The following is a 27,978-nucleotide window of genomic DNA, read 5'->3' as shown; positions in this document are numbered from 1 at the left end:
GCTACAGAGTCAAGTAGAGCATCCTCAGAAAGCAGGAGGAAGAACATGCCATCCTTGGTTAGCATCTCCACTTATAAGAAGCTATGAGGAGCTATAATTAAACTTGAAATGGGCAGATGTGCTTGCTAAAGGTAGTGGCTATTAGTGTTGTCAGTGACCATTAATCCTTCAATCGAAGCCGGCTCATTATCGTTATCTTTAAGTACATGGGCTCCATGCTTAGGGCATCTGGACGTTCTGCAGGCTTTGGTGGGAGCTGCTCTGTAGGGCCATAAATATTCGGTAATTATAATTGGTGGTCAGCTTAGAATGTGGCTATTTTCAGGTCCTAAATATTAACCTTTTAAGTGTCTTGTGAGTGCCCAGTTACTCACTTCCAGAGAGTCACTCTGGTCATGTGCTACTAAACCAGAGGCCTGGTAAGCAGGGGTTCCTCTAACACATATATACATTCATAAACTCCTGTTCGCTTTACTTTTCTCTTGTCAATCTGTCTTTTGTTACAGGGCTCTGTTCTTTTTTTTTTTTTTTTTTTTTTTTTTTTGAGACGGAGTTTCGCTCTTGTTACCCAGGCTGGAGTGCAATGGCGCAATCTCGGCTCACCGCAACCTCCGCCCCCTGGGTTCAGGCAATTCTGCTGCCTCAGCCTCCTGAGTAGCTGGGATTACAGGCACGCACCACCGTGCCCAGCTAATTTTTTGTAATTTTTAGTAGAGACGGGGTTTCACCATGTTGACCAGGATGGTCTCGATCTGTTGACCTCGTGATCCACCCGCCTTGGCCTCCCAAAGTGCTGGGATTACAGGCTTGAGCCACCGCGCCCGGCCCTACAGGGCTCTGTTCTAACTAAGAACTTATGAAGGTTGAAGAAAAATTTGTTTTTCCTTCCCAACATGTCCAAACTGCCCACGGCCGCCACATTGGTTCTGCCACAGACTACTGTGACCAGAGCCACATCTTTTTTTTTTTTTTTTTTTTATTGAGACAGAATTTGGCTCTTACTGCCCAGGCTGGAGTGCAGTGGTGCAATCTCAGCTCATTGATTACAACCTCTGCCTCCTGGGTTCAAGCGATTCTCTTGTCTCAGCCTCCTAAGTAAGTAGCTGGGATTACAGGCATGCGCCACCACACCTGGCTAATTTTGTATTTTTAGTAGAGATGGGATTTCACCATGTTGGTCAGGCTGGTCTCAAACTCCCAACCTCACTTGTGACCTGCCCACTTAGGTCTCCCAAAGTACTGGGATTACATGCATGAGCCACTGCACCCAGCCCCAGAGGCAGGTCGTCTAATGATAAATTTGCCCAGTGACCAGTTCACCTGTTGACCAATTTGCATAATGAACAGTTTGCCTTGAACCAGACCTATTTTGAGAGTTTTTGCATTTATTCAGCTGCTCTATTCTTTTTAGCCACCTTTCAGGCATTTTTAAGGATTAAAAAAATTAATTTCCCCTAAGGGGTTTTTCACCTGCTAAATATCAAATTTCTGATTATTTATGAAATGTATTGTCTTTTTTAAACAATGAAATTGTTCTTTATTATGTGGGAGTCTTTGGATAATATATCAACCTTCAAACTGTAAGATACTTCTTTGTAAGTTTATATCAAAGTTGCAGGTTTTTTATTTTATTTTGAGATGGAGTCTTGGTCTATTACTAGGCTGGAGTGCAGTGGCACAATCTTGGCTCACTGCAACCTCCGCCTCCTGGGTTCAAGAGATTCTTCCGCCCCAGCCTCCCGAGTAGCTGGGACCACAGGTGCGTGCCACCACGCCCGGCTAATTTTTATGTATTTTTAGTAGAGACAGGGTTTCACCATATTGGCCAGGATGGTCTCAATCTCTTGACCTCGTGATCCACCTGCCTCGGCCTCCCAAAGTGCTAGTATTACAGGCATGAGCCACTGCACCCGGCCAAAGTTGTAGGCTTATAGTAAGAGACCCTTACTGAGTCTGATGTTCAAGATATTAAATTCAGAAAATAATCCTAGATTTGAAACATTATATGAGTGCTCTTGGTGAGCAACTGAACTGACTTTCATGGTGGCATGAGACCAGCACAGCTCTTAGCAGCTAACCATAATTAATGTCTGATGATAATGACTAAGAATATACTAGGCCAAATGTGTGCTACTGGGTTCATATTCCATTTCAGTCCATAAATAAGTATTGTGGGTGACTATGTTTATAATAAAAGCAGGCTGGACGAGGTGGTTCATGCCTATAATCCCAGCATTTGGGAGGCTAAAATAGGCAGATCACTTGAGGTCAGGAGTTCGACACCAGCCTGGCCAACATGGTGAAACCCCACCTCTACTAAAAATACAAAAATTAGCTGGTCGGTTTGATGTACACATATAATCCCACCTACTGGGAATGCTCCCACATGTTGTGGGAGGGACCAGGTGGAGATAATTGAATCAGAGGCAGCTCCCCTCATGCTGTTCTTGTGATAGTGAGTGAGTTCTCACAGGATCTGATGGTTTTATAAGGGGCTTGCGCCTTTGCTCAGCATTCACATCTTTCACCTGCCACCATGATTATAAGTTTCCTGAGGCCTCTCTAGCCCTGTGGAAATGTGAGGCAATTAAACCTTTTTTTCTTATAAATTACCCAGTCTCAGGTATGTCTCATAGCAGCATGAAAATGGAATAATAGTCTACTTCAAGTTACCATACATATTCAACATTAGTAAAGTAGCTCTTCTGGCTGCGCACCGTGGCTCACACCTGTACTCTCAGCATTTTCGGAGGCCAAGGCAGGTGAATCACTTGAGCCCACGAATTAGAGACCAGCCTGGGCAACATAGCAAGACCCCTGTATCTAAAAAAAAAAAAGTAGAAAAAATTAGCCAGGAGTTGTGGCACGTACCTGTGGTCCCAGCTACTTGGGAGGCTGAGGTGGAAGGATCAGTTGAGGCCAGAAGGTCAAGGCTGCAGTCAGCCAAAATTTGCCACTGCATTCCAGCCTCGGGAAAGAGTTATACCCTATCTCAAAATAATTTTTTAAATATAGGTCAGGCATTGTGGCTCACACCTATAATTCCAGCACTTTGGGAGGCCAAGGTGGGTAGATCACGAGGTCAAGAGTTCAAGACCAGCCTGGCCAACATGGGGAAACCCATCTCTACTAAAAATACAAAAATTAGCCAGGCATGGTGGTGCTCAGCTATAGTCCCAGGTACTCAGGAGACTGAGGCAGGAGAATCACTTGAACCCAGGAGGCAGAGATTGCAGTGAGCTGAGATCATGCCACTGCACTCCAGCCTGGGTGACAGAGTGAGACTCCATCTCAAAAATGAAAACAATGAAATGGCTGGTTAAACTAGTCATTTATCTATTGGCATTGATTTAATTACTTTTTAAAAGGAACATGCTCACTATTATAATATAGTTCCTTTTCACAGACCCAGAGATCATAGGTGACATCTTGTCTCCCCAAATATAAGAACTAAACATAAGAAAAGTCTGGTATAATCACTCAGAGAGACATTAACACCAATGTTATAAGTCAGTTCCGATGTATTTAATAAAACGGCTTTCCTTTAGTCAAAATAATGTTTTTAAATCTAGTCAAATAATCAGCATCAAAATGTTTGGGACACTCAGGAGTGTCTCTTTGGTGCCTGGAAATGGGTGTTTTATTCATCCTCTAGAAGTTCACAGTACAGTGTGTGGGCGAAGCTTTCTGGGCAATGTGTCCCTCTGTCAGCTTTTGCCTCTGCAAAGCCAAACTGTGGGTTGTGTGTCTGAGTATTACAACCCACAAGAAATGTGGCTATGGCCAGAAAACATAAGTGTGAATGATTTTGGAACGCTGCGCATCTCATGAGTCACATGGCAACAGCCCTGACCGCGGTTTGTACACCTTCTGCCCTAGCAGCCACCAGTCAAGCGAAGAGGGTGCCCTCTAGGGGTGAGCCTGGGCAACAAAATAGTCCCCTTCTCTTGGGAAACTGTGGGGATTCACCTTTAGGAAGTCCTTTTCCTAAAAACTACACTTCTAAAGCTTTCAAAAATGAAATTCTATCAACAAGATATCAGAAGTAACCAAATAAACCGACGTGTGTGCCTGCGTGTGTATGCATGCATGCTCGCCCATATAAACTGAGTATCAGTATGAGCAGGAAACTAGCATGGGTGCTGGCCTCCCAGGAGGGGAACAGCATAAAGGAGATGGGGACAGGAGGGGAACTCACTTTTCCCTCCCCTCAACTTTTATTATGAAAAACGTTCAAACAGAAAAGTTGAGAGAATAGTGCATTAAATTCTCGCTTACTCAGCACCTAGATTTCACCGTGCTTGGCGTGTTTGTATTTGTTTTATCTCTATATTAGTTTGCCTGACTTCTCTTAGACTCACCTTTCACGGCAAAGTCTTTAGATCCTTTCAACTGTGTACTCTGTATATGTCATCTATCAAAATTAATTTCTTTTTTTTTTTTTGAGACGGAGTTTCGCTCTTGTTACCCAGGCTGGAGTGCTATGGCGTGATCTCAGCTCACCACAACCTCTGCCTCCTGGGTTCAGGCAATTCTCCCGCCTCAGCCTCCTGAGTAGCTGGGATTACAGGCACGTGCCACCATGCCCAGCTAATTTTTTGTATTTTTAGTAGAGACAGGGTTTCACCATATTGACCAGGATGGTCTCGATCTCTTGACCTCATGATCCACCCGCCTCGGCCTCCCAAAGTGCTGGAATTACAGGCTTAAGCCACCACGCCCGGCCAATAAATTTCTTAATAATGATAGTAACCATGTCTGAGAGGAGTTGTGAAGGAGGGTTAAATTAGATGAGGAGATGGACAAAAAATACCTGGCGCAGCGCCAAGCACAGAGTACCTGCTCAAGAAACGCTGTGGTGGGCAGGGCGTAGTGACTCACACCTGTCATCCAAGCACTTTGGAGGCCAAGGCGGGCGGATCACCTGAGGTCAGGAGTTCAAAACCAGCCTGACCAACATGGTGAAACCCCGTCTTTAAAAAAGAAAAAGAAAGAAATGCTTCGGTCACGCTCAGATTTCCCTTCATTCACTCGTAGGTCCCACAGTAAACTCAGCATCTTTGATTTCATCTGAGTCTTTTCCCAAGCCAATCCTCTTTTCCCTTTTCCACACCTCTCTCAACTTCTCTATGGCTCCTGGCAGGTGCAGAGTAAAAGGGATCATCACGCCCTGCAGGAAAGCAGCAGGGCCTCCAGACCACAGTTACGGCCCACCACTGAGCTGGAGCAGGCCTAGGCAGCCATGATACTTAATCCTTTCCCGGCTGCTCCAAGAAAATGGCTTTATGCCTGCAAATAGCCACCCTTTCTCATGGCCTATCTTGTAATAGGTTTGGCAATTTTCTGATGTCAGAATACATACATACAAAATATTTAAATAATATAAAATAAGGCTGGGCACGGTGGCTCACACCTGTAATCCCAGCAATTTGGGAGGCCAAGGCCGGCGGATCACGAGGTCAGGAAGTCAAGATCAGCCTGGCCAAGATGGTGAAACCCCGTGTCTACTAAAAATACAAAAATTAGCCAGACACGGAGGCAGGTGCCTATACTCCCAGCTACTTGGAAGGTTAAGGCAGGAGAATTGCTTGAACCCAAGTGGCAGAGGTTGCAGTGAGCCGAGATTGTGCCACTGTACTCAAGCCTAGATGGCAGAGTGAGACTCCATCTCAAAAAATAAAATAAACAAAATATATAAAATATAAAATGTAACTATGTGGTAAAAATCAAGTAGAGATGCTAACTACATATCTAAATATATATTATATAATATATACATGCAATATAATATGCATATATTAATATACACTATACGTGTTAACATGTATATATGTTTCATCATATAATATAATATGCAATATAATTCAATATATGGCTTTAAAAAAATAAGTAGAGATTCGGCCGGTCACGGTGCTTCATGCCTGTAATCCCAGCACTTTGGGAAGCTGAGGCAGGTGGCTCACCTGAGGTTGGGAGTTCAAGACCAGCCTGACCAACATGGAGAAATACCATCTGTACTAAAAATACAAAATCAGCCAGGCATGGTGGTTCGTGACTGTAATTCCAGCTACTCAGAAGGCTAAGGCAGAAGAATCACTTCAGCCCAGGAGGTGGAGGTTGTGGTGAGCCAAGATTGAGCCATTACACTCCAGTCTGGGCAACAAGAGCAAAACTCCATCTCAAAAAAAAAAAAATAGAGATTCTATGCTATGTTTCCCTTTCTTGTTCTCTATACGCATATATATTCAACATACAGAACATGTATATGACACGTTACATGTATGTATATTACACATGCTATCTATCACACGTATGTATATGTATCGTAGGAAAAAGCAACTCTTTTTTCTTTCTATACTCACCCCTCAGTACTTTACTTCTGACACCAGATGTGTGAGTTTTTTCCCACACATTGATTCTCTGGCGGACACCAATTGGGTATCCTACAATTGATTCAGTTTTGATACCAACTAGAGTTGGTACAAATCCCACAGGTTAAGGGCTCAGTCCCACAAGATTGCCCCCACTTCGGATGCTGGTTGCAAGTCCCAGGTTGTCACTTGTACGTCTGACCAACCAATTACAAATTGGGGTTCCCCTCCTCAGGTTTGACACTTTGCTAGTGTGGCTTTCAGAACTCAGAAAACATTATGTGTTTATTATAAAGGATATTACAAAGGATGGAGATGAACAGCCAGATTGAAGAGGTACATAGGGCAAAGTGTTGGGTGACCCATGCCCCCAGCACCTCCACACATTCAGCAACCTGGAAGCTCTCGAAAGTCCACATTTTTATAAAGGCATCATCATATGGGCATGATCAATTATTAACTCAATCTTTGCAGAGGATGGGGAGTGCAGCTAAAAGCTCCAAACTTCTGATCACGGCTTGGTCTTTCTAGTAACTGGACCCCATCCAGCAACCCAGCAAGAGTCACCTCATTAGGACAAAAGATGCCCCTACCTCCCAGGAGATTCCAAGGGATGGGGAGCTCTGTGGAACAAACTGGGGTCAAAGACCAAATATTAGAACAAAAGATACACCTAGCACTTCTATCGCTTAGGAAATTACATGGGTTTTCAGAGCTCTGTGCCAGGAACTGGGTCGAAGACCAAAATATATTTCTTATTATAAATAACAACATCATAGTATATGTATATGCACATACTAGCATCCACAATATAGTCAATGTAATATGAGATATAGATATGTTTACAGATCTAGTTAGCATCTCTAACTACTTGGTTTTTACCACATACTGAATTCTGTTTGGCCAGACTCACCCTCCACCCCACCAGGACCATAAGCCCCATCTCTTATTTTTCAAAGTAAACCAGTTGAGTCACCACCTGCTCTATTAGCTACATCCAATGATTGTTTGTTTATTTTAAATTAATTAATTTATTAAATATTAGTTTATTAAATAATTTATTAAAATTATTATAAATTATAAGGTTAATTTAATTGAATTAATTTATGAAAGATTAATTGATTAATCTTTCTGGCAACTGCCTATAAACCTAGAGACTTACTCCAGTCCTTGGGGAGCGAGAACTAGGGAACTTCTCTGCCTCTCATATGCCCTATTTTTCCATTACCTTGGTTCTGTTGCTACCACACTGGCACCAGGGAGAGCAAGTCTCTATAAGCCATGTGCCTTCTCCACCACCAGAAGGCTGCTCCACGGGGCCTGATTCTGCCCAAGTGTGACTGTTCCTAGAGGAGAAGACTTCCCTCCGGCAGGGTCACAGCAGCCCCAGATGCATCCAACTTGGTTAACAATTTACAGCCACTTGCTGTGGAAGGGCCTGCAAAGACAACCAAGGAAACCCCAACAAAAATAAGAGCATTTGCTGAGCATTCATTGTGTGCCAAACTGTGCAAAATGCTTTTTTTTTTTTTTTTTTTTTTTAAGAGAGGGGGAGGGCTCATTATGTTGCCCAGGCTGTGCTCAAACTCCTGGACTCAAACAATCCTCCCACCTCTACCTCCCGAGTAGCTGGAATTACAGGCATGAGCCATTGCACCTGGCTTAAAACACTTACAATATGTTATCGAATTTAAGCTGATTACCTAAACCCCTCTACAAAGCAGACATTTTCCCCTGATTTGAGTTTTGCTTTTTTGGTGAGTTCCTCTTAGGAGACCTTAATTCAGGTTTTAAAATTAATTAATCAAGTAACATTTATACAGAAATTACTGTGTGGCAGACAGACACCGAGTGAGCATTACAAACATTAACTCACTGAGCCCTCAGATGGCCCTATGAGATGGGCACTGTTATTCCCTTAATAGTCACAAGCAATGAGCTCAAAGTCACACAGCTAATAAGTGGCAGAAGTGGGATGCCTGTTCCACCAATGGAAATGTAATGGAGGTAATTCAAAGTGGGGACACGTGCACATGAAATACATTGGCAAGGGTGTGGAGAAATAGGCACTCTCGGGTATTGCTTAAGGGAGGGCAAATTTTCAAGGCAATGTGACAATATTGAGCAAAATTTAAAATGCACACGCAGTAGTTACTTTGACCCTGATATTCTTCTTCTAGAAATTGTTCACAGATATTTGTATGCATGTGAAAACATATGGACAAGTCATCTTATTGCACTATGTTTGTAATAGTGAAGACTAAAAGCAACCAGAATGATAATTAATAGGACATCAGGGCCAGGCATGGTGGCTTACGGCTGTAATCCCAGCACTTTGGGAGGCTGAGGCAAGTGATCACTTGAGGTGAGGAGTTCAAGACCAGCCTGGCCAACATGGTGAAACACTGTCTCAACTAAAAATACAAAAATTAGCCGGGCATGGTGGTGGGCACCTGTAATCCCAGCTACTCGAGAGGCTGAAGCAGACAGAATTGCTCGAACCCAGGAGGTGGAAGTTGCAGTGAACTGAGATCATGCCACTGCACTCCAGCCTGGGTGACACAGTGAGACTCCATCTCAGGAAGAAAAAAAATAGAACATCAGTTAAATGAATTATAATACGCCACACTCTGGAATACTATAAAGCTGTGATGATGAATGAGTGAAATCTACTGATGCTGAAGTGTCCTCTGAGATGTATTTGTAATGAAAATACAAAGCACAGAGCATATGTGTGTTTTCAAGGCTAATATCCAAGCCAAAGTCCAGGGTCTGACTCCAGGGAAGAGAAACACATCTTCTCTATTACCATATGAATGTGGTGCTAGACACCAAATTGAATTTGTTTCCATTTCAACCATATAAATTTGGCTGTATGTGGAGGGGGCAAAATTCAGGCTACAGTGGGGCTTTAGTCTCCCTGTTCTGGTACACACTGTCCCCCACAGAAGTGCATCTGGAACCAATAGAGGACACAGAGAGAAAAAGGCGATGGGGATTACCCACTCCTTCATGCACACACTCTTGGACCACAGCTCCTCTGGTTGGTGACAAATATTTCTCCTCAATGTTAAGTGCCTGCCCACTCGCTGCTACCACCAACTCCAAGGTATTGCCTGCTGGCAGTGACAGAGGAGAATAGAAAAAAGAAAGCAAAAACCAAAATGGGATTCTCTCCTCCTCTGCCTAGGAAGCGCGCACGCGCGCGCGAACACACACACACACACACACACACACACGCACGCACTACCCCCAGATGAGAAAGAGAAGGCCTCTCCTAGAACGCTTCCCATCTCCTGTCTGCACCTATTGCATGTTTCTGAGTTTACAACAGCTATCTTTGAGTCCAGGCTGGGCAATATCAAAGGAAAAAAAAATGCGAACTTTCCACCACTTTGATGGAATTTTTTTTTGGAGATGATGTTTCACTATGGAGTGTGGTGACATAGCCTCAGCTCACTGCAGCCTCTGCCTCCTGGATTCAAGCAATTTTCCTGGCTTAGCCTCCTGAGTAGCTGAAATAACTGTGCACCCACCATCACACCCGGCTAACCCAGCTAATTTTTGTATTTTTAGTAGAGACGGGGGTTTCGCCATGCTGGCCAGGCTGGTCTCAAACTCCTCACCTCAAATGATCCACCTGCCTCGGCCTCCCAAAGTGCTGGGATTACAGACATGAGCCACTGTGCCCGGTCAGAGCTTTTTCTGATCTTTTTCCCCAATCCACTAGCTACAATTTGTTTTTCAGAGTCTTTAGCTGCTCCATGCCTTTTGAAAGGATCTGTAGTTGCAGCCAATGTGATCAGAAAATGGTGGGAAGATCTCGGAGATGGGGAAGATCAAGGGAGACATCACAAATAGTTGTGTATGAACTCTGGGTTCACCCCATGCTTGCATGTATGGATCTCACCCCAAACGGAATACCACAGGCTTTGCGAACTCCGTTGCGGGTAGCTCTCTGCCCAGGTCCCTGAATGACCGACCTCAATTTAGTAGAGGCCAGTTATAGTTTGGCCACAAGAGGGGGCGCACAGGTGGGACTGATCTGAAAAGCTCTGAAAACACTTTCTAAACTTTACTTGGAACCACAGCTCACACAAGGCCGGTTGAAATTTCTGACCTGAACTTCACCTTCTAAGTTATCTGCTAAAATTAAAAATATCAATGTTATCTAGCCAGACTGACAAAGAAATAGAGAGAAAAGACAGAAACTACTAAATTCAGGAATGAAAGAAGGAATATCACTACAGACTCCCTCCTCAACAATTTGAAAGGCTCACAAGTGAGTATTATGACAAACCAAGGCATAAAAACTTGATAACTTAGATAAAATGGACCAATTCCTTGAAAGATATAAATGATCTCAATTTTCTCAAGAACAAACAGATGATCTGAATAGTTCTATATGTGGTAAATAACTTGAATTTGTAGTTAAAAGCCCCTGAAGAAGACATCTCCAGATAGTTTCACTTACAAATTCTGTAAAACATTTAAAGAAGAAATAACACCAATTCTACACAATCTCATCCAGAAAATAGAAGAGGAGAGAACACTTCCCAATTCATTTTGTGAGGCCAACATTACCCTGATACCAAAATCAGACAAGACAAGAAAACTACAAACCAATGATCTTTCATGAACATAGACATGAATCTCAACAAAATATTAGCAAGTTAAGTCCAGCATTATACATGCATGTGTGTGTATCTTACCATGACCAAGCAAGGTTTACATCAATAATTCAAGAATGGTTCAATATTTGAAATCAATTAATATAATCTACCATGTTAACAATCTAAAGAAAAAAAAAACTAAAGAAAAAATCAGTCAAATAAATTGATGTAGACAAAGCATCTCAAAAGATTCAGTGGTCATTCTGGTAAAAGGACTCAGCAAACTAGGAACAGAAGAGAGCTTCCTTAGTCTGAATAAAGGCATCTACAAAAAAACAAAAACAAACATCATACTTAATCTTGAAAGATTGAACACTTTCCCTCTGAAATCAGGAAAAAGACGATATTCATTCTCACCACTCCTATTCAATATTGTACTAGAAGATCAGCAATGAGACAAGAAAAACAAGAGACATGCATTTTAGAAGAAAAGAAATTGTCTTTCACAGACAACATAATCGTCTATGCAGATGATTCCACAGAATGTACAAAAACCTAAAAATAATAAATGAGTTCAGCATGGTTGCAGGACATAATGTCAACATGTGAAAATCAGTTGTATTTCTACACACTAGCAGTAACTGAATTCTGATCTGAATTCAGTTGAAAAAATTTTAAAACAGCACTGACAATGCCTTAAAAAAAAACAAAATATTGGCCAGGTGTGGTGGCTAACGCCTATAATCCCAGCACTTTGGGAGGCCAAGGCAGGCAGGAGTTCGGAACCAGTCTGACCAACATGGAGAAATCTGTCTCTACTAAAAATACAAAATTGGCTGGGCTTGGTGGCACATGTCTGTAATCCCAGCTACTCGGGAGGCTGAAGCAGGAGAATCGCTTGAACCCGGAAGGCACAGGTTACAGTGAGCCAAGATCGTGCCATTGCACTCCAGCCTGGGCAACAAGAGCGAAACTTTGTCTTTAAAAAAAAAAAGGCATAAATGTAATAAAATATGTGCAGGATTGATATACTGAAAACTATAAAACACTAATGAAAGAAATCAAAGAACACCTAAGCAAATTGAGAAACGGGCTGCACTTGTGATGGTAAGATTCAGTATAGGGGCTGCCTGGGGGCCCTGGTCCAGAAGGCTGTCCCGGGGGCCTGGACACTTGTGATGGTAAGATTCAGTACAGGGGCTGCCTGCGGGCCCTGGTCCGGGAGGCTGTCCCGGGGACCCCACCCCTCCCTTAAAAAAAAAAAAGATTCAGTATAGTTAGGATGTCAGTTCTCCCTAAAATGTTCTGTAAATTTAACACTATTCCAATAGAAATTCTATTTTTTTGTTGTTGTTTTTTTTTTTTTTTTTTTTAGATTCTAAAACAATTTTGAAAAAGAACAGCAGGCCAGGCTCAACCTGTAATCCCAGCAGTTTGGGAGGCCAAGATGGGCAGATCACTTGAGGCCAGGAGTTTAAGACCAGCCTGGCCAACATAGCAAAACTCCACCTGTACTAAAACTACAAAAATTAGCTGAGCATGGTGGTACACACCTGTAATCCCAGCTACTTGGGCGGCTGAGGCGCTTGAATCTGGGAGGCAGAGGTTGCAGTGAGCTGAGATCATGCCACTGCACTCCAGCTTGGGCAAGAGAACAGGGAAAAAAAAAAAAAAAGAGCAAGGTTGGAAGACTCATACTACCTGATTTTTAAAATTACTATATAACTACAGTAATCCAGACTGAGTAATATTGAAGAAAGGACAAACACACAGATCCATGGATCAGAATACAGAGTCCAAAAATAGATCCACTCAAAATGGCCAGGTGATTTTTGACAAGGGTCCAAAGGCAATTCAATGGGAAAAAGATCATCATTTCACCAAAAGATGTTGAAACAATTGGACAACCAGATGCCAAGAAAACTTGGATCTAAACCTCACACCTTAAACAAAAATTAACTCAAAGTGGACCATAGATCTAAATGCAAAACTATAAAACTTTAGAAAAAAAACATAAAAGAAGAATTTTGCAACCTGACAGTAAGCAAGGAGTTTGTAGATACAACACCAATACATAATCAATAAAAGAAAAATGTGATAAATTGAGTTACATCAAAATTTAAACTTTTTTCTTTGCAAAAGGCACTGTTAAGAGAATGAAAAGACATCTCACACTGGGAGAAAATATTTGCAAATCACATATTCAACATAGAACTTGTATCCAGAATAGACAGATAAATATCAATTGTAAGAAGCAAATGACTGATTTAAAAATGGGCAAAAGATTTGAACAGACATTTCTCCAAAGATGATATACAAATGGCCAATAAGCACAATAAGGGATGCTCAATATCATTAGCCATTAGTGAAGCACAAATCAAACCACCATGAGATATCACTACACACCTATTAAAGAGGCAAAAACCAAAAACAAACAAATGATAATACCAAATACTAATGAGGATGTGGAGCAACTGGAACTCTCATACATTGTTGGGGTGAATATAAAATAGTGTAGCTGAGCCAGAAGCAGTTTGACAATTCCTTAAAAGTTAGACTGGATGCAGTGGTTCACATCTGTAATCTCAGTCCTTTGGGAGGCTGAGTTGGGCAGATTGCTTGAGTTCAGAAGTCTGGGACCAGCCAGGACAACATGACGAAACTCCATCTCCAGGAAATATACAAAAATTAGCCAGACATGTGGCGTGTGCCTGATCCCAGCTACTTGGAAGGCTGAGGTGGGAGGATTGCTTAAGCCCAAAAGTGAGAGGTTGTAGTGAGTCAAGACGGCACCACTGCACTCCAGCCTGGCAATAGAGCCAAGTGGCAGCGTTTGCCACTTTTATTCAACATAGTATTGGAAGTCCTTGCCCAAAGCAATCGGGCAAAAAAAAAAAGCATCTAAATTGGAAATAGAGTAAACTGCCTTTTTTCCTAACATGACAAGATCTTATATGTAGAAAACCCTAAAGATTACACACACACACACACACACACCTATTAGAACTACACTTGATCTTAGCCAAAAGGCCAAGAAGTGATTCTGTTAGAACTAATGAACAAATTTAGCAAAGTTGCAGGATACAAAATCAACACACAAAAACTGGTTGTAATTCTACACATTGATAACAGACAATCTAAAATGAACATTACAAAAACAATTTTATTTATAATAGCATCAAAAAGGATAAGGCCATGCATAGTAGCTTACACCTGTTATCTGAGCACTTTGGGAGGCCAAGGTGGGAGGATTGTCTGAGGAGTTAGAGGCTGCAGTGAGCTGTGATTATACCACTTCACTCTAGCCTAGGCAACAGAGTGAGATCCTGTCTCCAAAAAAGAAAAACAGAAAGTCAAGATAGGAGAAGCAGAAATTAAGAAATCCACTGAGGCTGGGCATGGTGGCTGATGCCTGTAATCCCAGCACTTTGGGAGGCAGAGATGGACAGATCACCTGAGGTCAAGACCAGCCTGACCAACATGGTGAAACCCCATCTCTACTAAAAAGACAAGGAATTAGCCGGACATGTGGCAGATGCCTGTTATCCCAGCTACTTGGGAGGCTAAGGCACAAGAATTGTTTGAAGCTGGGAGGCAGAGGTTGCAGCGCGCCGAGATGGCACCACTCCACTCCAGCCTGGGTAACAGTGAGACTCCGTCTCAAAAAAAAAGAATTGAGGAGAAAGGATATCTGCCTGAGCAGGTTCTCATGCAGATAAAAGTGCCCTGTTCTGGAAAATAAAATGCCACAAAAAACATTTGTTAGTAAGGAAGAGAAGGGAGCTCCAGGAATTAAGGTAGGAAGGGATAGGCTAACTCTACTGCTTTGTGCAAATGCGGTCAGGTTTATGATCGTGACTGCCCTTATCTGTAAAGCTGCTAACTTCTGAGCCTTGAAAGGAAAAGGTAAACACCAGCTGCTGGTCTTTTCTTTGTACAACAATAAGGCCTGGACAATGAGAACCCTTTTTCTGGATTGGTCTCATCAGTGCATTGTCCCTGAACTCAATAAATAACTTGATGGTAAGAGACTGCCTTTTAAAGTTCTCTTAATATTGGACAATGTCCCTGACCACCCAGAATGCCATGAGTTCAACACTGAAGGTGTTGAAGTTGTCTACGTGCCCCTAAACCTGGGGTCTCTAATTCTGCCTCTAGATCGGGAGTGATAAGGACCTGCAAGTCTCATTACACACAACAGTCTATGGAAAGGATTGTCAGTGCTATGGAAGAGAACCCAGATAGAGAGACAATCATAAAAGTCAGGAAGGATCACACCATTGAACATGCCATCGTTGTTACAGAAAAACCTGTGAAAGCCAAAATAAATAAATATATAAGTTAATTAAATAAAAATTAAAAAGCATGAACGCCACCAAGCCCAAACAAAAAAGGTGGGGAGCATGCGGGGTAAAGAGTGTCAAGATATAGATCTTGGAGAAATTAAAAAGCTAACAGATACCACACCAGAGGAGTTAATAGAAGACAACTGGGTGGAGATGAGTGCTTCTGAACCAGTGCCAGATCATGAGGAAGGAGACATAAAAGAATCATTACTAGAAAAGAAATTAACATTAGACAGTCTGGCAGAAGGGTTCTCATTATTCATGACTGCTTTTTACTTCTTTTATATGGACTCTTCCATGATATAGGCACTGAAACTACAGCAAATGATAGAAGAGGGATTGGTACCATATAGAAATATTTTTAAAGAAATGAAAAAGCAAAGAAGTCAGAAATAAATTATATTGTATTTCTGTAGTTTCACTGAGTGTGTCCACTTCTCCTGCCTCCCCTTCCACCTCCTCCACCTCTTCTGCCTCTGCCACTCCTGAGACAGCAAGATCAACCCTTCCTCTTCCTCCTCAGCCTACTCAACAGGAAGATGAAGAGGATGAAGACTTTTGTGATGACTCACTTCCACTTAATGAACAGTGAATGTATTTTCTCTTCCTTATGACTTTTAAAATAACATTTTCTTTACTCTAGTTTACTTTATTAAGAATATAGGCCAGGTGCAGTAACTTTATTAAGAATATAGGGCCAGGCATGGTGGCACACGCCTGTACTCCCAGCTACTCAGGCGGCTGAGGTGGGAGGATTGCTTGAGCCCAGGAGCTCTGGGCTGTAGTGAGCTCTGCGGATCGGGTGTCCACACTAAGTTCTGCATCAGTATGGTGACCACCAGCTTCCCTAAGGAGGGGTGAACCGGCCCAGGTTGGAAACAGAGCAGGTCAAAACTCCAGTGCTGATCAGTAGTGGGATCATGCCTGTGAACAGCCACTGCACTCCAGCCTGGGCAACACAGGAGATCTCGTCTCAAAAAAAAAAAAAAAAAGAATATAGGCCAGGCCTGCTCATGCCTGTAATCTTAGCACTTTGTAAGGCCGAGGCAGGTGGATGACCTGAGGTTGGGAGTTTGAGACCAGCCTAACCAACATGGAGAAACCCCATCCCTACTAAAAATACAAAAATTAGGCAGGTGCGGTGGCACATACCTGTAATCCCAGCAACTTGGGAGGCTGAGGCAGGAGAATCGCTTGAACCTGGGAGGCAGAGGTTGCAGTGAGCCAAGATTATGCCACTGCACTCCAGCCTGGGGAACAGAATGAGATTCCGTCTCGAAAAAAAAAAAAAAAAGAATATTTTACATAATATTTAAAATATACAAAATGTGTTAAATGACTGTGTTGTTGTAAAATTTCTAGTCAACAGCAAGCTTTTTGTAGTTAAACTTTGGGGGAGTCAAAGATGACACTTCGAGGAGGATCAGTGACCCTGATCCTTCAAGTTCAAGGGCCAACTATATACAGAAATCAACTCATTATGTATCATAGACCTAAATATAAGAGGTAATACTATAAAACCCTGGGAAAACAACATACAGGAGCAGCTCCATAACATCTAACTCAACAATAATTTATCACATATGACACCAAAAGCACAGGCAATAAAACAAAAAAATAGTTAAATTGGACTTTACCAAAACTTAAAAATTTGTGCAACAAAGGAGTAAAAATGCAAGCCAAGGAATAAGAGAAAATAATTATATCTGATAAACAAGTAATATCATATATATTTATTTGATAGACATTTATCCAAGGAAGATATGCAAATGGCCAATGAGCACATGAAAAAATACTCAATTTCACTAACCATTAGGGAAATAAAAATCAAAATTACAATGAGATATCACTGCAAACACACTAAGATGGTTATTATCTAAAAACACACACACACATGGCCAGGCATGGTTATTATCTAAAAAAACACATGTATAATCCTAGCAGTTTGGGAGGGTAAGGCAGGCGGATCACTTGAGGACAGGAGTTCAAGATCAACCTGGCCAACACAGCAAAACCCTGTCTCTACTAAAAATAAAAAAATTACCCAGGCATGATAGCACATGCCTGTGGTCCCAGCTACTTGTGGGGCTGAGGCATGAGAATCTCTTGAACCTGTGAGGTGGAGGCTTCAGTGAGCTAAGATCACACCATTGCACTCCAGCCTGGGCAACAGAGCAAGACTCTATTTCAAAAAATAAATAAATTTAAAAAATTAAAAATACACAAAGCAACAAAACAGAAAATAATCAGTGTTGTTGAAGATTTGGAGAAACTGAAAGCTTTTATTGTATGTGTTCTGACTGTTCCACTGTCAAGTCACCCCAACCAGTCCACCCCATCTCTCTCCCTTTCCTTAGGCCTTTCTATTCCTTGAGACAAAACAATATTGAAATTAGGCAGGGTGCAGTGGCTCACACCTGTAATTCCAGCACTTTGGGAGGCCGAGGTGGGAGGACCACTTGAGCCTAGGAGGCCAAGGCCACAGTGGGCCATGATTGTGCTACTGCACTCCAGCCTGGGCAACAAAGTAAGGCCCTGTCAAAAAAAAAAAAAAAAAAAACAAAGAAGAAGGGAAGGGAGGGGAAGACAGGGGAGGGAAAAGAAACAAACAAACTAGGCCAAGTACTAACCCTGAAATAGTCTTAAAAGTGTTCAAGTGAAAGGAAGAGTCACACATCTCTCATTTTAAATCAAAACCTAGAAATAACTAAGTTTAGTAAGGAAAGCACGTCAAAAGCCAAGATAGGGTGAAAGATAGGTCTCTTGCACCAAATAGCCAAGTTTTGAATGAAAAAGAAAGTTCTTGAAGGAAATTAAAAGTGCTACTCCAGTAAACACACAAATGAGAAGAAAGCAAAAATAGTCTTTTGCTAATGTGGAGAAAGTTTGAGTGGTCTGGATAGATCAAACCAGCCACAATATTCTCTTAAGCCAAAGCCTAATCCAGAAGAATTCTTCAATTCCATGAAGGCTCACAGAATGCAGAAGCTGCAGAAGAAAAGTTGAAAGCTAGCAGAGATTGGCTCGTGAGATTTAAGGGAAAAAGCCGTCTCCACGACATAACAGTTGAAGGTGAAGCCGCAAGTACTGATGGAGAAGCTGCAGCAAGTTCTCCAGAAGATCTACGAAGATCATTGATGAAGGTGGCTACACCAAACAATAGATTTCCCATGTAGATGAAACAGCCTTCTGTTGGAAAGAAGATGATATCTAGGACTGTCATAGCTAGAGAGGAAAAGTCAATGCTTGGCTTCAAAGCTTCAAAGGACAGGCTGACTCGTTGTTGTTGTTTGAGAAAGGGTCTCACTCTGTTGCCCAGGCTGGAGTACAGTGGCACAGTCATGGTGGCTCACTGCAGCATTAATCTCCTGGGCTCAAGTGATCCTCCTGCCTTAGCCTCCTAAGTAGCTGGGACCACAATTGCATGCCACCATGCCCAGCTAATTAAAAAAAATTTTTTTTTTGTAGAAACAGTGTCTCTGTACATTGCCCAGGCTGGTCTCATTTGGATTCAAGCAATCCTCCTGCCTCAGCCTACCAAAGTGCTGGGATTACAGGCATGAGCCACCATGTCCAGCCCAGGCTGACTCCATTGTTAAGGGCTAATGCTGCTGGTGACTTTCAGTTGAAGCCAATGCTCATTTACCATTCCTAAAATCCTAGAGCCCTTAAAAATAATTCCATTCTGCCTGTGCTGTAATAAACAGAAAAACAAAGCCTGGATGATAGCACATCTATTTAAAGCATGGTTTACTGAATATCTTAAGCCTACTGTTGAGACCTACTGCTCAGAAAAAAGATCCCTGTCAAAAGATTAGTGCTCATTTACAGTACACATGATCACCCAAGGAGATGTGTAAGATGTACAAAGAAATTAACATGTTATTCTCATGCCTGCTAACACAACAGCCATTGTGCAGCCATTCAGAAAGTAATTTTGACTTTCAAGTTTTATTATTTTAGAAATACAGCCGGGCATGGTGGCTCACGCCTGTAATCCCAGCACTTTGGGAGGCTGAGGCAGGTGGATCACGAGGTCAGGGGTTTGAGATCAGCCTGACAAACATGGTGAAACCCTGTCTCTACTTAAAAATACAAAAATTAGCCAGCTGTGGAGGTGTGCACCTGTAATCCCAGCTACTTGGGAGGCTGAGGCAGGAGAATTGCTTGAACCCGGGAGGAGAAGGTTGCGGTGAGCCAAGAACGTGCCACTGCACTCCAGCCTGGGCAACAGAGTGAGACTCCATCTCAAAAAACAAAAAAATACACTTCATGAAGGGTGAGATGGCTCATGATTATAATCCCAGTACTTTGGAAGGCTGAGGCAGGAAGATTGCTTGGACCCAGGAGTTTGAGACCAGCCTGGGCAATATGGTAAGACCCCATCTCTACAAAACATTTAAAAATTAGCCAGGTGTTGTGGTGCATGCCTGTGGACCCAAGGTGGCATGCACCTGAGGAAGCTCAGGCTGGAGGATTGCTTGAGCTCAGGAGGTTGATACTGCAGTGAGCTGTGATCATGCCACTGTACTCCAGTCAGGGTGACAGAATGAGACTCAAAAAAAAAAAAGAAAGAAAGAAAGAAAGAAATGCACTTCATAAGGCTATAGCTGCCAGAGATAGCAATTCCTCTGATGGATCTTATAAAGTAAATTGAAAATCTTTCAGAAAGAATTCAGTCTGGATGTCATTAAGAACCTTTGTGATTCATGGGAGGTGAAAATATTAACATGAACAGAAGTTTGGAAGAAGTTGATTCTAACCCTTATGGATGACTTTGAGGGATTCAAGACTTCAGCGGAGAAAGGATCTACAGATGTGGGAATGGCAAATGGCAAGAGAACTACAATTAGAAGTGGAACCTGAAGATGTGACTGAATTGCTGCAGTCTCATGATCCAACTTTTACAGATGAGGAGTTGCTTCTTACGGATGAGCAAAGAAAGTGGTTTGTTGAAATGGAATCTACTCCTGATGCAGATGATTGTGAACATTGTTGAAATGACAGCAAAGGGTTGGGCACGGCAGCTCATCTATGATCCCAGCACTTTGCGAGGCCAAGGCAGGTTGATCACTTGAGCCCAGGAGTTCAAAACAGGCCTGGGCAACATAGTAAGATGTCATCTCTACTAAAAACTTTTTGAAAAAATAAAATTGGCTGTTGCCCTTTTCGGCCTCAGCCCACCTGCACCGAGGTGAAAAAAAAAATTACTTTAAAAAAAAGAAATGACCACAAAGGATTTAGAATATTACATAAACTTAGTTGATAAAGCAGTGACAGGTTGGAGGGGATTGACCAATTTTGAAAGAAGTTCTGTTGCCAGTAAAATGCTATCAAATGGCATCGTCTGCTACAGAGAAACCTTTGTGAAAAGAAGAGTCAACTGACGTAGCAAACTTCACTTTTGTCTTATTTTAAGAAACTGCCACAACCACCCCAACCTTCAGCAACCATCACCCTGATCCATCAGCAGCCATCAAGGCCAGGCCCTCCACCAGCAAAATGATTACAACTCACTGAAGGCTCAGGTAATGGTTAGCATTTTTAAGTAATAAGGCATTTTTAAATTAAGGTATGCACATTTTTGGGCGGGCATGGTGGCTCTTGCCTGTAATACCAGCACTTTGGCAGGCCAAAGTAGACAGATCACCTGAGGTTGGGAGTTTGAGACCAGCCTGACCAACATGGAGAAATCCCATCTCTAAATAAATAAATAAAAATGTAAAAAGTATCCACATTTTTAGACATAATGCTATTGTAAATTAATAGACTACAATATAGTGTAAACATAACTTTTATATGCACTGGGAAACAAAACAATTTGTGTGACCTACTTCATTGGAATATTTGTGTTATTGTGGTGATGTGGAGCCATACCTGCAGTATCTCCAAGGTATGCTTATATACACAAAAGAAGTAAAAGCAGGCATTCAGACAGATATTTGTAGACCAATCTTTACAGCAGCATTATTCACAAATCCAGAAGGTGGGGGCAACCAAAATGTCCATCACCAGGCAAATGGATCAGCAAAATGTGATGTAGGCATAAATGGAATACTATACAGCCTTAGAAAGAAATGAAATTCTAACATGTGCTACAACATGGGTGAACCTTGACATGCCGTGAAATCAGCCAGACACAAAACCACTTACATGAGGTACTTAGTCAAATTCATAGAGACAGAGAGCAGAATGGTGATTGCCAGGGGGTGGAGGGAGGGGAGAATGAAGAGTTATTGTTTCCTGATAGAACTGTAGCTGGAGAAGATAAAACAGTTCTGGAGATGGATGGTGGTGTAGCTAAACAGTGTGAATATTCTTAATGCCTCTGAACTACACAACTAAAAACGGTAAATGTTATGTTATGCACATTGTATCACAATTTTAAAAACACAATCTAGTTAGGATATGGTCAAAAGACATATTGAGGGCAAAGGTGCAAGGATCATTTGAGGCCAGGAGTTTGAGACCAGCCCAGGAAACATGACAAGACCCCTGTCTCTACAAAAATAAAATTAGCCAGGTGTGGTGGCATATACCTGTGGTCTCAGTTATTTGGGAAACTGAGGTGGGAGGATCGCTTAAGCCCAGACTGCAGTGCTACAATGATCTGTGATTATGCTACTGCACTCCAGCCTGGGTAACATAGTAAAACCCTGTCTCAAAAAATAATAATAATAATATTACCAAGTGCTGGAAAGGATCCAGATATCTCATACATTGGGATATAACATTATATGACACAGCCACTCTGGAAAAAAAGTTTGGCAGATTCTGAAAATTTACACATACACATACCATACAATCATACAACTAACTACGATTTCCTGCAGAAATGAAAACTTATGCCCATCCCTAAACCTGTAAACCAATGTTCTGTGGTGAGCAGGTCTGTGTAAACCCCCAAAGGCAAAGGGAGCTGAGAAGCTGGAGACAGAGGGTGAAAAATCCACTTTCTCAGAAGGAAACATTTAATATGGACTTACAAACAGAAGTGAAGTCTCTGGCAGCCAAGAGATGGTGGGTGGCCACACCCACCTGCTTTCCAGAAAATATTCTTTAATTAGCAAGCTGTTGTTGGTAAAACATGTGCAGCTGGTTATGTCTCAGACCCTCTTGGGAAACAACTAGGGACCACTGGGGAAGTTAAATAAGCATCTTTAATGAGGGGTTATCTATGTACAGGCATTGTTTCTGTATGAAGAGTTAGATGCGACAGGCATTGTTTCTTGACCTTGTGGGAATGGGAACACCTTGGTATGCAGACATCAGACATCAGTCATCATGGCAGTTTCGCTTCAACATGGTGTAACTCTTGCCATGCAGCAGGCTGTTTTCCTACAACCAATGTTGATAACAGCTTTATTGATAAAAGCTGAAACTGGAGACAGCCCAAATGTCCTTCAATGGGTGAAAGGGTAAACTGATACAGTCACACAACTATTTAGCAATATAAAGGAACAAAATCTGGCCAGACCCGGTGGCTCATGTTTGTAATCCCACAACTTTGGGAGGCCAAGGTGGGTGGATCACTTGAGGTCAGGAGTTCGAGACCAGCCTGGCCAACATGGTGAAACCTCATCTCTATTAAAAATACAAAAATTAGCCAGGCATGGTGGCCCTTGGCTGTAGTCCTACCTACTCGGGAGGCTGAGGCAGGAGAATTGCCTGAACCTGGGAGGCAGAGATTACAGTGAGCCAAATGGTGCTACTGCACTCCAGCCTGGCCGACAGAGCAAAACTCTGTCTCACAAAAAAAAGAAAGGAAAAAAATTTGATACACAATTTAAATGGATCTCAAGGGCACTCAGCTGATGATAAGAGGCAATCTGAAAGAGTTACATATTGTATGATTCTATTTATATAATGTTCTTGAAATAACGAAGTATAGTACTTGAGAACAGATCAGTGGTACTGAGGAGTTAGGAGTTGGGGAAGATGTGACTGTGAGGTAACAAGGAAGTTTCTTTGTGACAAGGGACAATTCCATATCCTGATTGCAGTGGTAGCTACATGAAAATGTAAATGTGATAAAACTCTATAGTACTACACACACACACACACACACACACACATACACACAAACTGATGAAATCTGAATAAAGTCTCTCCTGGAGTTAATAGTATAGTTGTACCAATGTCAATTACTTTTGGTTTCGACAACTATGGCTATATAATTGGGTAAAGGTACACATAAGATCTTGTTTTTAATAGAGACTAGCTCTCTGTTGCCCAGGCTGGTCTCGAACTCCTGGCCTCAAGCCATCCTCCTGCCTTGGCCTCCCAAAGTGCTGGGATTACAGGCAGGAGTCACCGCACCCAGCCCAAAACCTTGAATGAAGGACTTTCTGACAACTGACAAAGAATCCAAAGTGTTCTTAAGTAAAAATATTCCCTGTAATCCTGCAAAGATTTAGTTCTGAGGGAAGCCTAGTTGGCCAGTTTACACCTGGAAATCTCTTTTAGGAAAATCTATTGAATATAGAAATATACAGTCATTTTGAAAATATTATGGATTTAAGATTCACCACTTTGACCTTTTGTGTTTTTTACTCTGTAAACTAAAAATAAAATTCTAAGCACCCCCACCTCAATCAACTGAATGGACTCTCACCTCCTTGGCCAAGGGGATCCCCAAGACAACCTAAAAAACAAGTTCAGGCCACTTGATGGGAAAGGAGATCAGATAAGCCTCAGTATACTCTCCTCCCTTTGGAGTTTAGGTGCAACTGACCAGCATTAACATTAAAATAGAGATCTTAAGACTGACAAAACAGACTCTTTATAGCAATAAGATACCAAAGTCAAACTTGACACTGCTATAGCATCACAGGACAGAAACAGGGTCTAAAGGAAATACAAGTATTTTACCCTAAAATATATTTCTTTGACATATTTGGAATGTCCCTGCAAAGCCATGTCTTGTGGAAATTTTCATTCTGCAGAGAATCCCCTTCCTTTTCCAGGTCTTTCCCTGATCCAGGAGAAATTTAAGAGTCTGTGGCCGGGCATGGTGGCTCACGCCTATAATGCCAGCACTTGCCAGAGGCTGAGGCGGGCAGATCACGAGTTCAGGAGTTTGAAACCAGCATGGCCAACATAGTGAAACTCCATTTCTACTAAAAATACAAAAAATTAGCCACGTGTGGTGGCAGGCACCTGTAATCTCAGCTGCTCGGGAGGCGGAGGCAGGAGAATCACTCGAACCTGGAGGGTGGAGGTTGCAGTGAGCCCAGATTGCACCATTGCACTCCAGCCTGGCAACAGAGCAAGACTCCATCTGAAGAAAAAAAAAATCTGACACCTTTTAAGGTCTGATAAGAGACATTTACCATTTATTTACTCTGAAGTCTGCTACTCAGAAGTTTCATCTATGTAATAAAAACCTTGGCTTCCATAACCCCTCTTATTCTTTAGGGTGACTTAAACTCTTCAGGCAAAGCTTAACTCAACCAACTGCCAATCAGAAAAGCTCTGCATCCATGTATAGCCTGGAAGTATCCGATCCCGTACTTGGAGAGGTCCCACTTTCCTGGCTCAACCAATGTATACCTTACATGTGTTGATTTATGTCTTTGCCTGTAATGTCTGTCTCCCTAAGATGTATAAAACCAAACTGTAACCCACCTACCTTGAACCCATGTTCTCAGGACCTCCTGAGGCTGTGTCATGGGCCAAGGTCACTAAACTATGAGGCTCAGAATAAACTTCTTTAAATATTTTACAGAGTTTGACTTTCTTCTTTAACAATTTTTATACAGAAAATTCCACCCACCCTATCCAAACTGACCAGTTGGAGTTTGAAAGGAAGGCACATGTACTAATGAAGATACTTCTAAATGTCCTCAGTCATTATTTGAAAAGAACATTCTCAGCTGGGGCCTGTGACTCACATTGCCTTCCTGACTGAGCTGGCCAGACTAGCTACACAGACTCAGTGTTCCTGGCTTTTCTGGATCTCTCTATTAAATATAGCTCAAGAATACTGTCCTTTGTTTGGACCACAGTCCAGATTCTGGCTTCTCTTTGGGCTATCATTCCTTCACTTGATGTCTCTGTCAGAGGCATATGAACCAGAGCAACTCCATCTTGAATAGGAGCCGGGTAAAATGAGGCTGAGACCTACTGGGCTGCGTTCCCAGACAGTTAAGGCATTCTCAGTCACAGGATGAGACAGGAGATCAACAGAAGATACAGGTCATACTGACCTTGCTGATAGAACAGGTTGCAGGAAAGAAGCCAGCCAAAACCCACCAAAACCAAGAGAGCGATGAGAGTGTCCTCTGGTCATCCTCATTGCTACACTCCCACCAGTGCCATCACAGTTTTTAAATACCGTGGAAACAACAGGAAGTTACTCTATATGGTCTAAAAAGGGGAGGCATGAATAATCCACACCTTTTTTAACATATAATCAAGAAATAACCGTACAAATGGGCAACCAGCAGCCCTTGAGGCTGCTCTGTCTATGGAGTAGTCTTTCTTTTATTCCTTTACTTTCTTAATAAACTCGCTTTTGCTTTGCACTGTAGACTTGCCCTGAATTCTTTCTTCTGTGACATCTAAAAACCCTCTCTTGGGATCTGGATCGGGACTCCTTTCCTATAACATCTCCTTTTGCTTGGTAAATCTGATCCTGAAATCTTTTGGTGTTAGGTGGTGGGGAGGTAGAAAGGACTGATTCACATTTTCGTTCTGAGCACCACCCAGGAATTTTTGGGGGCTGACATCTCAAGTTCAGGAGTTTCTCAGGGATGCTGTGGCTGCCTGGGAAGTGCTGGGCATTCCTGAGGCTTCCTGGCAGGGACTGATAGGACTAGATGATGGTGGCAGGTAAGGGAGACTCAGAAGGTGTTGATTCCATACCTTGAAAATACCATCTGTCCATTTTACAAATGAGACAGAGTCCCAGAGAGTAAAGGTCATCTCTGTGCTGCCATCCTCAAATTTCTATCTCTAGCCCTGACTAACCCCTAGGCTCCAGCCAACCTGGGTATGTATGTCCCAGCCATCTAAAGAATAAAGGCTGGTTGCAGTGGCTCATGCCTGCAGTCCCAGCTCTTCGGGAGGGCAAGGCCAGTGGATCACTTAAGGTCAAGAGTTCAACACCAGCCTGGCCAACATGGTAAACTAAAAATAAAAAAATAAAAAAAATAGAGGCCAGGCATGGTAGCTCACACCTGTAATCCAAGCACTTTGGAGGCCAAGGCAGGCGGATCGCCTGAGGTCGGGAGTTGGAGACCAGCATGACCAACATGGTAAAACCCCATCTTTACATAAAAAAAAAAAAAAAGTCGGGCATGGTGGCAGGTGCCTGTGATCCAAGCTACTCAGGAGGCTAAAGCAGGAGAATAGTTTGAACCTGGGAGGCAAAGGTTGCCACTGCACTGCCTGGGCAACAGAGACTCCATCTCAAAAAAAAAAAAATTGACTCTTACTTCCCCAGCTCCTCCCACTTGCACCGCCCCAGGCTCCTCCCTTGCCCCATCCCATCCATCCATCCAACAACGTCGACAAAAATCCAAAATCTTCCTCAGCTCTTCCCTTGCACTTACTTACAGCATTCCTATTGATTCTAGCCCAAATAGATCTCAAAATGGTCCCTCTCCTCTTCATCTGGAAGTTGCCTCCTAGTCCATCTCTGTCGCTGCCACAGACATCCCAGCATTCCCCTTCCCTGCCTTTGCCTTCACCCACTCCCATTCCCACTCAGCAACCTACGAATCATCTAGGGATGGCACTAGACGCACTACTGCACTGGGCTCAGAGCCCTTAGATTAAACCCAGACTCCTCATCACAGCTCACAAAACCCTAATTTGGAAGTTGCAAATTCCTAATTTGGCAGCCTGCAGCTGTGATCCACAGAAGGGAATGTTTGGAATGTCTTGGGGTTGGGTGGAGACAGTCCCCGATTGTCCCATCTGACCCCCAAGGGCCAAACTAAGACTAACGAGCTTCCAGAGGCTGTCCCTATCGTCAAGTGTTTGGCACCTCCCCATAGGGCCTTCTCTAAAGTTGTAACCTTCCCCCAAGCAGGACCCCAACTTCTGCTTTAGGAAGCAGTGGGAAAAGATCATGCTTTGGAGTCAGACAGTACTAAATTAAAATATTGGCTAATTTAATCAACTTCTGCTTCAATTTACCCATGTTCAAAACAGAGATAATACTACACTAATTACCCAAGTGGGGTAGTGTGAGAATGAGCTATACAGCACATATCACAATGCTTGGCTCACACTAGGTGCTTAATGCAAACAATGAAAGCTATGATCTGCATTATACGGAATCAACAGACAGCACTGTCCAGGGAAGACTAGGCTCACTCATGAAGTGGTAAGTTCCCCATCACTAGAGCGTGTGTAAGCGCTTCTTGGTGCCCAAAGGATTCCAGCATCCACAGCAGGTCGGCCTCACTCTTAAGGTCTCTCCAGCTTCCAGAGATCATGCTCCTCAGTATCTGACTTCTAGTCCCCACGCTTCAAGTAACACCGACCAGGCACGTGTGCCCAGCGTGCAACCCGCGTGTCGGCCACCGTCCGCTGTCAATAAAGTTGATTTGAGGCGGCTCCAGGAAGTGGGGCAGGGCCATCCACACTCCACTTCGGCCCGGCCCCGCGGCCCCTCACCCGGTGGGCGGGTAGGCCGGG

At 42.7% G+C, this 27,978-nt stretch overlaps 1 long non-coding RNA gene across 1 annotated transcript; it reads right to left on the bottom strand.

Moving 5' to 3' along the window:
* LOC118147951 (uncharacterized) lies at positions 1-27,975 on the bottom strand. Its single transcript, XR_004734657.3, has 3 exons — positions 27,655-27,975; positions 7,600-7,809; positions 1-261 (listed from the first exon to the last, which is right to left on the bottom strand). It is a non-coding gene; the product is annotated as an uncharacterized LOC118147951 (long non-coding RNA).
* Positions 27,976-27,978: the final 3 nt, after the last annotated feature.

This window comes from Callithrix jacchus, chromosome 15 (genome assembly GCF_049354715.1).
Source record: "Callithrix jacchus isolate 240 chromosome 15, calJac240_pri, whole genome shotgun sequence".
Classification (NCBI taxonomy): domain Eukaryota; kingdom Metazoa; phylum Chordata; class Mammalia; order Primates; family Cebidae; genus Callithrix; species Callithrix jacchus.
Note: the sequence above shows the minus strand (reverse complement) of the source record. Positions and strands in the feature narration are given on the sequence as shown.